Genomic DNA, 13608 nt, shown 5'->3' with positions numbered 1-13608 from the left:
CAGTACAGTGCTTAATATTATTGATGTATATAGTAGGATTTTAAATAAGTCAACAAAAGGAGTACCACCAGAGCCCCAAATCATAACTTCTGTGGACCTGAGTTTCCTCATCTAAAAAGGAAGATAGAAAATAGCATGCTTCATGAGATTCCTTTAGTTCAGAAGTTTTAATGAGATCAGTCTTTAAATGCTACAAGCTCATGAGACATGGGTATATGCTCACAGCATCCGATATAAGGATCATTGGGGCTAGCAATATCAAAGCCCCTCTCTAAACATTAGTTCTATTAATATTAAATTAATGCAAATAAATTTATTCTGGGGCTTCTAGAGTCTCATCAGAAGCCCTAAAGATGTTCTTTTTGTTTTTACATGATTAAAAATAATTTCTTCCTAGAGGGCACCCTTCTAGCTGAGTTGCCACATATTATTTTTTAGCCTATTAAAATTTCATACATTCATTGAAATTATGTATATATATACTTAGAAAGAATATTGGTGACTAAAAATATAGAAGTGCAATATTTTCTTAATTTTTATGCAATGATTTCCACTACAACCTGTTAAGCTTCTCAGATCTATTAAGAAGTGTAGCACCTTCTGCAAACTCAATGATGTGAGTTTGAAAGTTTTTACTTGCTTCATTCAAATGTAAAACTCAGTAAAATTAAAACATGAAATGCAGGTTTAAGGAACATTATCTCTTTTATCATTTAGACTTCTGAGACCTGAAAGTAGGTCTAGAATTTTAACTAAAGCATTATAAAACTTAACTTTTTCAGCACTAATTATCATCACCATAAGATGTATAAAAGGTATAAAAAAACTATTTTTATTAATTATTGTAAAACATAGACAATGACAGGAAAAGTTCTGTCCTAGTTCCAAAATTTGCCAAAAAAAAAGTTCATATGAAGATTGTACTTTACGCTAAATCTATCAGTTGAGAAAGGCATAGTTTTGCTGGTAAGTTCATTGTTTGATGGAAAGAGTGCCAATTAACTAATCTGACACAATGCAATTAACAACTTTGACTTATTATTATTAATTTTTAAATGAATTGGCTGCCTTGGCTTTTTGTTTCAGTGCCATGTAGATATAGCTGAAGATAATAGTAATAATATTGAACTGGGAGGTTAAGTGATTTAATTTTGGAGACATTACTGTTGCAGAGGCCACATTTAATAAATCAATGTGTTTAAGATACTTGGAGATCTACGGACTAAAGATTACTTTGCTGGTGGAGTGCCTAGTAATCATTATACATTGCAAACCCACTGGCAACACTAAGTGCTTGTCTGCCTTAGTGGTAAATAATACTGTGCATCTCCAGGTAGCCCCACAGCTCCCCTCCACCCAACACTAGCTGCCTTTCTTCAACAGATATCATCCACTTCTCTGCAGTAATAGATAAAACCCCACACCTCCCTGCCTTAGCCGTAATTAAGGGTGCTTGACAAGGTTAGTTTAGAATATCAATATAATAGTTACAGTAAGCAGTGCACAAGCCATTCATTAGTTGACCCTAAGAAAATTGTGTGTGTGTGTCTGTGTGTGTGTGTGTCCCTAAGCAAGCTGAGTCATTTGTGTGGATAAAATGGAAAAAGGAATCAGGTGCTGTTCTTGTGCAGAGAAATGCAATGTCACAGCATCACTCCTGCCCCATAGGCAAGTGTTCAGCTCTGCTCACTAACTGTAACTTACAGTCTATTATACAGTGTCAACCTCAGCGTATGGTATGAAACCTGTGTAAGAATACCAGGAGGGTGTCCTGGTTAAGACAGAAGAGATAATATATTAAAACAAGATTATAATAAAAACATTATTCTTCCCCCTAAGACAAGTCCTCAGCTATTTTAATCCTAAGTGCCAATCAATAAATTTTACTAGTCAGTCATTTTTCATAATGATTTCTAATAGAGAAAGATGTAAACATTTGTGTAAAATATCAGGAATAACTATACTAGAATCACTAGAGTCATCAAATTATGAATATAAGATATAAATGGGAGCTTAGCAAATGTCTAGTTTAATCTTTGATGAAAAATATTAAAATCTAGAGACTTGCCCTTATCAAGACCTCGTCAGGAGCAAAGCCGAGTCTAGACTCTGTCCCTGCCTTCAGTGCCCTTTCCAGTGTCATTTTCCATCATTCTCTGGAATTACTTTAAAACACAGGAAATTTTATACCCAGAAAGAATTCTGATTTGCTGTCCAGATTGCAGCCATGAGCCACGCTGTGTCACACTTTGAGATAAATCCTGACTAATTCTGTTCAAAGCATTCTGCTTCTTCACCCTGAACCACCTCAAGCAATCATATTCACCTCTTCTTGGATTAAGTTCACCTCAGTTAATCATGGCTTCCCCACCCCTATTATTTGACAGAAACTTCATATTCTGTGTTGTCCATTGTTAATCTAGTGGCTTGTCAAGTAGCAAGAAAGTGCTCAATTGAAAAAACAAAAGGGTTGATTAAGTTAAAGCAGCCCAATATCCAGACTCCCATGTGAACACTTTCCCTTCACATGTTGTCATCCTCTGACATATCCATGAAATTATATTAAGACAATCTGAGCCCTAACCAGTTTGGCTCAGTGGACAGAGCGTTGGCCTGTGGACTGAAAGGTCCCAGGTTCGATTCTGGTCAAGGGCATGTACCTTGGTTGCAGGAACATCCCCAGTAGGAGGTGTGCAGGAGGCAGCTGATCGATGTTTCTCTCTCATTGATGTTTCTAACTCTCTATCCCTCTCCCTTCCTCTCTATAAAAAAATCAATAAAATATATTTTTTAAAAAAGACAATCTGAGACCCGCCCATTTCAACCCCTACTCCTATAGAATATTAGATAGCAGATTTTCTTTTCCTCTGAATCAATAGAGTTCTTGTTCCTCAGAGAGCTAAACAGAACACCAATGAAAATATTAACATCATCAATGGAAAGAAAATATTTAATCCTATGATATTTTAATGCAGTCTTTAGGTCTTTTTGGTAATACACGTGGAGGCCATTTCTGTCCCAGCCTGGCTTTCAATATGACGTAAATTTTTCATTCACAAATAAGATCATAGTATTACCAGATAGGTATATAGTGTATGTATACAACGCATAGCAGCTCTTAAAACTTAGTGGATCTGGCCTGATATGTAACCCCCTCTCCTCACTGTTTTATTTGATTTAATTGTAAGGAAGCAGTCTTTCTAACCCCACTGCACTGCTAATAATTATTCTGCCCAAATACCACAAGGCAAAGTCTCCTCCTGAGGACAAATGTATAAGAGAATGAGCCCCCAGGTTTGCCATCCATCCTACACAATAATCATAGAGCCTGATGTTTGTGAAGCACTGGCCACACTTTTCCCACATGCTACCACCTCTGAGGTCCTGAAGACACTGGGTGACAGGCAGAGCAGCTCTGTCCCCATTTGGCTGGTGGTGTGGTACCTCGGATAAAGCAGAAAACTAGACCAAGATCATACAACCAAAAGGAAGCTAGTGGGAAACCACACCACACATTTCTAAGAAAATCTCTTCTCTTGCCTCGTCCTGCTTTTCATTTCCTCAAAAATATGCCACAAAATACAAGAGATCACTGACTGAATTGGCATGGGTTATTTCTGTAAGTTGTACATGTTCTTCACATTGTTTAAAGGAAACACAATTTTGTGTGACAAATAGATATAAGTAAGTCAGAGATGAGTGCAAAGGTTGCAAATATAAATATATTATTCAAGACATTTTGGATGCGGGCGTTGCAATAGGGGAGAACAATCGGGCTCCACTCATTACAGGAAAGACAGCTGGGAGTTTACAGCCACTGAACAAAAAGAGGGGTCAGTGGATGAAAAAGTACTAAGAGGAGACATTAGGAATGGGGGATTCTAGACTTAAATGACTTAACAGTATTCTTCCTGAAGGAAGGCCGATGGGATCAGATAGCAAGGGTTGAGAATTGTCACTAAACTTAGCAGAGTTCTTGCTACAACAGGGCTAGGCAGGTTGAAGATAGGACTAGGGATCTGTGTAGGCCATGCATGGCTGAGGCCCAGTCAACAACAGGGCTCAGAGAAGCCTGGCGAAAGACTGTTCAAGGAGGCCTGGCCAGTTTGGCTCAGTGGATAGAGGGTTGGCCTGTGGACTGAAGGGTCCCAGGTTTGATTCCGGTCAAGGGCATGTACTTTGGTTGCGGGCACATCCCCAGCGGGGGGTGTGCAGGAGGCAGCTGATCAATGATTCTCTCTCATCGATGTTTCTAACTCTCTGTCCCTCTCCCTTCCTCTCTGTAAAAAAATCAATTAAAAAAAAAAGACTGTTCAAGGAGAGAATCTGTATCAATTTACTTGAGCTCTTTTGGTGAATTGTTTCATTGGACTAGTTGACCCAGAAGCCTGTGCCTTACTCTAGTCTTTGGGTTATAGTTCATTTATGATACTATCAGACACTTCCCACAAATTGCACTGTATGGCTTCTACGTGCCAACCACAGAATAGGTGATCCCATCTTGTAGACACAAAGTTAGTCTTGGGTGAAAATATTGGGATTATATAGCTGGAGAAAGTAAAGAATGGGTTTAGCCTTCCTTTTGTTCAATCTGAGTTTCCCTCTAAAAACAATATTCCCACTCACTCACTGAATAAATTTGGGTAAGCCACTTAACCTTGGGTCTTCAATTCCTCATTGGTATAATAAAAAGGGTTTAACTGAATGAACTCTGATGCCCTTTCCATTATAACAAATACCTGTTAGGTTTTCGGTGCTTCTATCCAATTAATGTTTCACAAAGAACATTATGAACTAATGTTTTCATTGTCATGGGCTGGACAGAGAAGCAGATTTTAGACAGGAGAGGAAGGCAGGTGCCAATTTCTAGTATCTTCTGACAAAAGATGTATCCTTTCTGGTGATAGGGAAATCTTTCCCAAAGGAAAGCCGGGCTCTCTAAAAATAGAAAGAGGTTGTTTCAGGTTGTAAAACTGAGGAACAAACATGAAATAGAAAGCCCAAATGAATTGCAAATAGGGAATGTATACATTTCTCACTGCAGAGCAACCTCCTTGTGTCTGATCTACAATCTTGTCTTGTTAATTCACCACAATGGAAAAGGATGTTGACATGCAAAGTCCTATATAAATAAAGGTATAGACACTTAACTAAACAACTAAATTCACTGGGCACACTTACTTGGACATGAGTGGTTGATGAGTGAATTTCTTCCAAGAAGCCACCCTTTCTTTGGCCTTTAAAGTTATCAAATCAAAATCTCATATTTAAAGTTGGAAATCCCCTACCTTGCCCATGTTTTTAAGATTAAATAAAAGTGAGTAAAATCATCCCAAAGCTCACTTACAACTGTGTGTAGATATAGATTTTTAACACAGAAGACTTGAAGAGCAGGCATTGAAATTCACATCTTCCCCTGTTGTTATAAAAATTGTTAAAATTTGATGACAATTTTAATAGTAAAATCCAGAGTTACAATTGGAAGACACTCTCCAAGTCATCTCCTCTGACCCCTTCGTGTTAAAGAGGTGAACAAGGGGCCTCAGAAAGATAAGCCCACTGCTGGTGAGTGGCAGAGTTGGGTGCAGAACCCAGGCTTCCTGACTCTGGCTGCAGAGGCTTAGGGCAAGCAATTCAGGAAGCCTAACACAGAGCTCACTTGTGGAATCAACGTGCATTTGTCCCATGGAATTTGTTATCTCCAATTGTGTTCCTGTTATGGGATTTGTTGTTCTGTTGTCTGACTCTGCACTTGATTTGCAATTCTGGGCCACAGCAATATGCTTCCCTAGAGGACAGAGCGGTGGTCAGTGAATTTAATGTCTCACGTTGTGATCTGCGAGCTAAATTGTTACAGCTCCACCTAGTGGAAAAATGCACACAGAGGGGGACTGCAAAGGAAAAGAGCCCGCTGAGGGAGAATCTGCAGGAACCCGGGAAGGATGCCGCACAGAGAGGTTAAAGCTGCAAAAGTTGTTCTGACAACTGGCAGTAAACTGAAGACTGTTATGGAGAAATCAAAGTATAATTATTAGAGACGGGGGTACCCCATCAGCTTTCTCATTACTTCGAGGACCTCTAGAGATTTTTATAGCTTCTGGAGGATGCTGTTAGGTATGAAGAGATGAGTCAGAGGATGGAATTAATAACTCAAAAGAGAAAACTAATTCTTGGCATTCTCCTAAAAGTGAACACAGACAAATGTATTCAGCCTTTGAAATCTGACTGCCCCCCTCCCCGCAAGATCCCTTAAGGCAGTGGTTCTCAACCTTCCTAATGCAGCAACTCTTTAATACAGTTCTTCATATTGTAGTGACCCCCAATTTCATTGTTACAAATTGAACATAATTAGAGCATAGTGATTAATCACAAAAACAATATGTAATTATATATGTGTTTACCCAAAGGGGTCGCAACCCACTGGTTGAGAACCGCTGCCTTAAGGCCTAAATAGAAAGGCAAGTCCTGGGCCAGAGTTAGATAAACAAACCTATCTGCCCTCCCAGGTTCATAAAAGGAATACCATGCCTGGTGCTTCACATGAGCCCTCACTAGTTTATAGTCACCATCTGCCTGTTGCTGTCTTTCCAAAGAGGCATGACCAGAAGCCAAAGGCCCTATATTAATATGCTATGATCCCATAATGGCAGGGACAACACTCCGAGAAATGAATCTCCAGGTCCTAAGCACTATGTATGAACGTATATAGGAGGGACAGAAAAAAATTGACAACCTTTCAAGATAATTGTCAACATCAGCCCCTTCCCCTTCCCTTTATCCCCTTTCCTATATCTTGGGTTTTCATTACCAAGGAGCCCAGTAGCTTCCACTGCATTATTTTCTGTCTATGCAAACATCCCTGGGGAGTTTTTCTTTCTGAGAACAAGGGACAAAACAACGACTGCTGATTTTCTTTTATTCCAATCAAGTTTATATTTTTCTTTTGATCACCATCTATAGAGTGTATTCAGAAAGCTTTTGCATCAATAGCAATTTTAAGCATGTCCTTGACATTAACGATTTCTATATTTGAGACACAATCTCTTTTGAAGAAAGTGTGTAACTCTGCTCTAAGGCAGAGTTGGCATAAACACTGCTGAATCACAGGTAAATGACACCTGGCATGTAGCATACAGTCAATAAATACTTCTTGAATTGAATTGGAAAGGCAGTTTGGGGTCTAATAGGTTTGATTTGACATGGTTCCTGAGGCAGCCAGTTGAGCAACTGCAATGAGTACCTCAGAGGGTCAGGACCTACAGCTTCATGCTGAAGATAGCGGGGTTTGTGAGAGAGCTGATATCGAGCTGCCCTGACCCTTACTTGCTGGGTGGTCATAAACAAGCTACCTAAACTCTCTGTGACTCAATTTACTTGACTAAAAACTACAGAGCGGGAATAGAACTTAATTCAGAAATGTCTGATGATAACAAAAATATATGTAAAGTCCTTAGGAGAGTGTCAGGCACAGTATTGCAAGTCCTTCATAGATCCTGGTAGTTTGCAGGTGCCATGTTAAGAAATCACACATTTTGATCAAGAATGGCTCCTATTAAAGGCTTTACTTACAAAGAATGGGGAAAAAAATGAGAACAGAGGTAACTGACCAAGGATTATGGATGATTCAACTAATTTATAAAGTGTTCTGAATGACTTCCTTCTTAAGCAAATCTCTGTGTGACATGAGTTTGAGAAACATATTAAGCAAAAATGAGCAACACTCTGCATAAGAAACTAAGAGAAGCGGAAAAGACACAACCTGTTCTTTGCCCTTGGGTTGTGGATAGAGTCAGTAAGGGAAAGGGGCAGGCATTCCACAAACTAGCAAAATGCACACATCACAGGAAAATTTAGAAATGCCTTCATAGTTTCTGTTCATAATGAAAACGAGTCCTGGATATTAAGCAGGGGATATTGGTGACAGAGAAACTGGAATAAATGGGAATGAGGTGTCAAGGAAATCGCACAGGATGTGAGATCTAGAGTCAGAAAAGTTACACAGATTGGTAAAGAAAATACCAAAGAGTATTTTGGATGTTCTGAAACATTCAGCCATGTTTATTGTGCAAGTAGGGTGATGAAGAGATCAATAAGTAAGTTCATTTGACTGGTACATGTAATCTCACATAGTGTCTGCTTTTGTAAACCAAACATTAGTTTAGGGTCAGTAAAAGGGTAAAAGGTAAAGTTCTGAGTTGGCCCGTGTGGTAGGCAGAATAATGGCTCCCCAAAGAAGCCCCCATCTCCAGAGTCTGGGACTATGTTACATTATATGGCAAGGGGGAATAAGATTGCAGATGGAATAAAGGTGGTTAATTAGCTGATTTTAAAATCAGAAGATTCTTCTGGCTTACATGTTATATTCAAGATGATCACAAGGGAAGAGAAAGGCAGAAAAACTAGTATCCAAGTGATATAATTTGAGAAATTATTGCTGGCTTTGAAGATGGAAAAGCCAGCGATAAGCCAAGGAATGTAGGCAGCTCCTAGAAGCTGAAAAGAGCCAGAAAGAGATTTTCCTCTGGAGTCTCCAGAAAGAAGTGAAGTCTTGTATACACCTTGGTTTTAGTCCAGGGATACCCGAATCAGATTTCTGACCTCCAGAACTGTAAAATAATAAATGCATGTTGTTTTAAGCCACCAGGATTGTATTAATTTGTTAACAATAGCAATAAGAACAAATGCATTCAGTCTTTCTACTTCTGGAAAGGTGAACTCAGAAAGCTCATGTTATTGATGTGTAGTTATTGATGTGTAGCAAGATACCCAGTGATTTAGAAATGAAGGAGGAGGAATTAAAGCAGAGATGATCCATTTTAATTGCTAAAGATTGAGGTAGGTCTGTCTTCCTAGAAGCATAATTCAAAGTCTGTTAGGACAGGCATTCTAGGGGATGTACTGTCAGACCTTCTCACTATATGTTCATAGTGATCTGAGAATTATAGAATCGGGGCAAGCAATTTTCACAAAGTGCAACTAGAGAGGGTGGCCCGGGAAGCACCCTATCTGCAGCATGGGGCCGGGCTTAGATTTTGAGTTTCTAATAAGTAGACAGATGACGCCCAGGCTACTGGTCCAGGTATCATACTCGGAGAAAACCTGGCCTAGACTATAAAACTTAAATTTTTCACTATGAATTACCCTATATTATGGTATCCGCAATAGGCCCTTTTAGTTTTGGAATCTATAGCACATGAGTTTATGTGTTATTGGGATACAACATACACAGAAAGAGACTAGAGTCCCTATGACTACTTCCATTCAGTGAGGGTGGAGCGGAAGTGATCTGTTTTATTGCCAATCTAAATAATGTAAGAGCCAACATGTGGCCCTCAAGCTTTCACCTTCTCTGGTCAGGGCTAAGGAAGCAATCATGGGGGCATTGTGCTCCAGATGGTGTCTCTACCAGAGGAAGGAACATTATCAGGTGGGGTTCTAGAGCAGAGCCTCTCCACTGACCCAAGTAAACATGTAATGTAATCAAGAGAGAAAAAAAACTTTCAGCTACTGTTCACCAAGAAAGTGATATTAATATAGTCCCTTCCTTTCCCAGTCTCCGTGCCTTCTAGCTAGCAGCAGTTCACATATGCTTTATTTCCCCACATCAAAAATATTTTATTGTAAAATGTGTCAGAGTGAATGAATGTATCCATATTAGTTTTCATAAATGCACACACACACACACAGAACATACATTCTTACCTTGATACCCATCACATTTGCCTTTCTCTCGTTTTCACTCATTCATTTCTTTTTCTTCCCTTGGGGACTGTGCAGTCTGGTTTGCACAGAGGAGAACAAAGAAGCTCTTTGGAAAGGATAGAGACAAGAGACTGGATGACCTTGGAAAGACCTTGGCTACATATTTACATGGATGCATTAGTAACTGGAGTCCAAGACCCTGAATCCTTGAAATAATTTCCTTTTCTATTATAACCAACATGAGAATTTTCTAATCTCAAACCCCCAAATGATCCCCATCAGAGTTCCCCAGATGTTTCACACATACATTCAATATTTAAATCACACAAATATACAATAGGTTTTCCAGAGCTGATTTGAAGCAAAAATTGGAAGAAAACCAAGCAGAAAAAAATGCAATTATTATAATATTTGTTTAAATAGTTATAAAAACAATCATTTGAAATTTGCTGTGTCAGTTTGTGTGACATGTAACGCTTACTGCAAGAGGGTAACAGTTGGAATTTATCTTTGTTACAGAAGCAAAGAAGCAAATAGTCTGTATACAGCTCTCTCTCTCTCTCTCTCTCTCTCTCTCTCTCTCTCTCTCACACACACACACACACACACACACACACACACACACCCCAAGACCTTTTATTCTTGTGATAGGCTTTAATAAATAGAAAGTTAAAAATTCTAGCATAAAACATTCAAAATCCTTAGAACAGCCACTTTATTTCTCCCTATCCAACAATCTACTTTTTAGATTCTTCTTTAAAATACACACACACACACACACACACACACACACACACACACCAAACAAACAAAAACCCTGAAAGTTATTTCCCAAAAAAGCCTCTTTCAGCAGCTGGATGAAGGTGCAGGGTCACAACTAATCAAAGTCTCTCTGTGTAGAGTTTCTATTCATGCATTGTGTGATTTCACTTTCCCTTTTTCTTAGTGCCACATCTACTTTCTGCTCTAGATTGTAATTTGCTTGAGGGCAGACACTGCACATTCCCTTTGTTGAGCACAAGTATTTTGAAGGAGCCTGCAGTATTATGAGCACTCAGGATTTTGTTGATGATAGGGATGTTTCTGAAAATGTCTAAGAAAAGAAGCAAACAACTCCGGCCTGCTGTGGCCTTCACTTGCTTAATCTAAAGTACCTTTCTTTCCTCCCATAAACAATAATGCACCCAGGCAGCACATACGAAGGAAAATGTATCAGAAGAGCAATTCATTCTTCCAGTGCCCTTATGTGACTCCTTCAATGCCTTTGAAATCTGCTGGAGGATTTATTTGAAGCATACTAGCCATGCAGTTTTTAGACTCCATAAGCACCAGATTTGATTCCACTCTCTCCTCAATCCTCACATTCTTAATGCTTAAACTGTGCCCTTGCGACTTTTCTGTTAGTTAAGAGATGTACAACATCGGGGCAAAAATCAATCTTAATTAAGGCGAACTCTGGAATTATGATCGAAGGAAGGTACATTAGCCCAGTGCTTCCAGACCCCCATACACTGTTGTTATTGATGTTTGGACAGATGGGGAAAGTGAAACAGGAGTCAATACTTCGATCTACTGTGTTCTCCAAGGATCTGAATTTTTAACACATCCATAATGAGTACTGGTGGTGTTTAATAAATACACAGCAGCCGCTGAGAGTGGCTCTGCATGCGAAAGACACCAACAAAGTCCCTGGAGCTTCTGGTTGCTAGGCGAAAGTAGACTCAGCCTGGTAAAACTAAGAGCTAAGTGTGGTCTTTCCCATTGACTTTAATCTCTGGGGAGTCTTTTCGCCAAGGTGACCAGTGCTACTAACATAACCTTAGGCTCTTACCTCAAGTAAAATTATTTACTGTAAGATGTTAGGAACTCAATTACTTCTCCTAGCTAGGTGTAGTGGACAGGTGTTGCCCTATCCAATCACACAGTCCTTGTCCTTATCTGGGACTATCACCAGCCCCATGATGTCAACTCAGAAATAATTCTACCTCAAGTCTCCAAATCAGTGATCTTTTTAAATGAGTGTATGAATGCCATTTGACCTAAGAGGGCCAATCAAATTCTTTCTCTAGTAAAACTCCTCTTAAGATTAAAACAACAACAACAACAACAACAATATACCTTTGATTCATGATTGAATGGAAAGGACATTTAATCAGGGGAGTCTTATTGGAGTATCAATCTTCTTTCCTTTTTTACTTGAGATGCAGGGAAACCAGTCTGAAGAGAGAAAGAATGAAGATATTTGCAGAGAGACAAAGAAAGGAGATCAAAGACTTTTCATTAGTGAGGGACTGAATCATCCATGGTACTTAGAGCTCAATGCTTCCTAATCCTCAGTTTTATGAAATACTCCCATATACTTTTCATAAATTTTTAGTTTTGCTTGTTAGTTTTAGTGTCTGCTTTTCGAAACTCAAATATTCCTAAGCCCATTGCTTCTTTTGTCAAAAATTTGCTAATCTTTTGCCCTGGTCCAGTGGCTCAGTTGCTTGGAGCATCCTCCCGTACACCAAAAGGTTGTGGGTTCAAATTCTCACTCAGGGCACATACCTAGGTTGTGAGTTCAATCCTCGGTGGGGGCACTTCAGGAAACCACAGATTGATGTTTCTCTTTCCCTCTCTTCCTCTCTTTTTCTAAAATCAATTTTTAAAAAAACATATTCTCGGGTGAGGGTGAAAAAAATTGCTAAACTTATAGCAATCTTCTAGGCACTATGATGCCATCTAAGACATAGAGATAGAAAAGACAAACTTTCTTCCCCAAGTAGATCATGAAGTAGTTGGTAATACAAGTAGTAAAGCAACAAATTATAATTAAATGTGTTAAGTGAAATGAAATAATCAATATAAGACCTGAAGTCATTTAGCAAAGGATAGATTGACAATTTTGGGAAGAGATTTGGAGACGGAAGTACTATCTGAGACAGATTTTTAATGGTCAAAAGAAGTTTTCTAAGTAAATAAGAAGGCTGAAAACATTGTTTGTAAAAGGACCAGAAGGTATAAAAACAAAGAGGCCTATAAAGGCAATATGTATTTGACAACAACAACAAAAAGCACAGAACATTTTCTCGCTTTTAAACAAAAAATTAGCCAAAATAAAAAAGTTAAAGAAAAGGGTCTGATTCTATCTCTTCCTAAAAAGCTTAGGCTTATGTTATATTTTAATAGGTAACTTATGGACATATGGACAAAGCTACTCTAATTTTAAGGAAAACGCATCAAATGGGAGTGTCTCAAGTAATACCCTCAGGCCAGCAAGGGAAACCAATGAATAAGAATGGCCACAGAAGTCTTCAAATAGCAGCTGCTTCTCAGGATCTTATTCAGATTGCTAGGACTCCTACAGTTTGCACAATGCCGCTGTGCATCTAGTACATGTAGATTTGGCAAGGATGTGTCCTCCACTCTTGGCTTATGGTCAGCCTGAGAATGCCCATTTATCTTTGCTTTTCACTAAACCTCAATAGGTCCCTGGAAAAGGGAGGGATTCCGCAGGTAGGGAGTAATTCGCTTTGGCTTGAAGAGATTGAATCCATCTGTCCATGATGAACACATTCCCAGTTTTCTCATATAGCATTGATTATTCCAAGAAAACTGTGAAATCTTTCAAGAGGGAGTTCTTTTAGAAAGAGTTATGAGTAATAGGGCATGTGGAGATAGTAATGATTTGTATTATCACAAATTATAATAATGACTAACTTGCTATGGAACCTTTAGGTAGGTATCAGGTACTGTGCTAAATGCTTAATGTATATATTCTAATTCAATCTTACAAGAATACTCTGAGATATATACAATTATTGACCCCAATTTACATATGAGAAATAGAAGAATTAGAGATATTAGGTAGATATATGATTTTATACAACCAATAAGTGTTAGGGACACTACATATATTATCTC

Source organism: Myotis nattereri (assembly GCF_964212035.1).
Source record: "Myotis nattereri genome assembly, chromosome: 5".
NCBI lineage: Eukaryota > Metazoa > Chordata > Mammalia > Chiroptera > Vespertilionidae > Myotis > Myotis nattereri.
Note: the sequence above shows the minus strand (reverse complement) of the source record.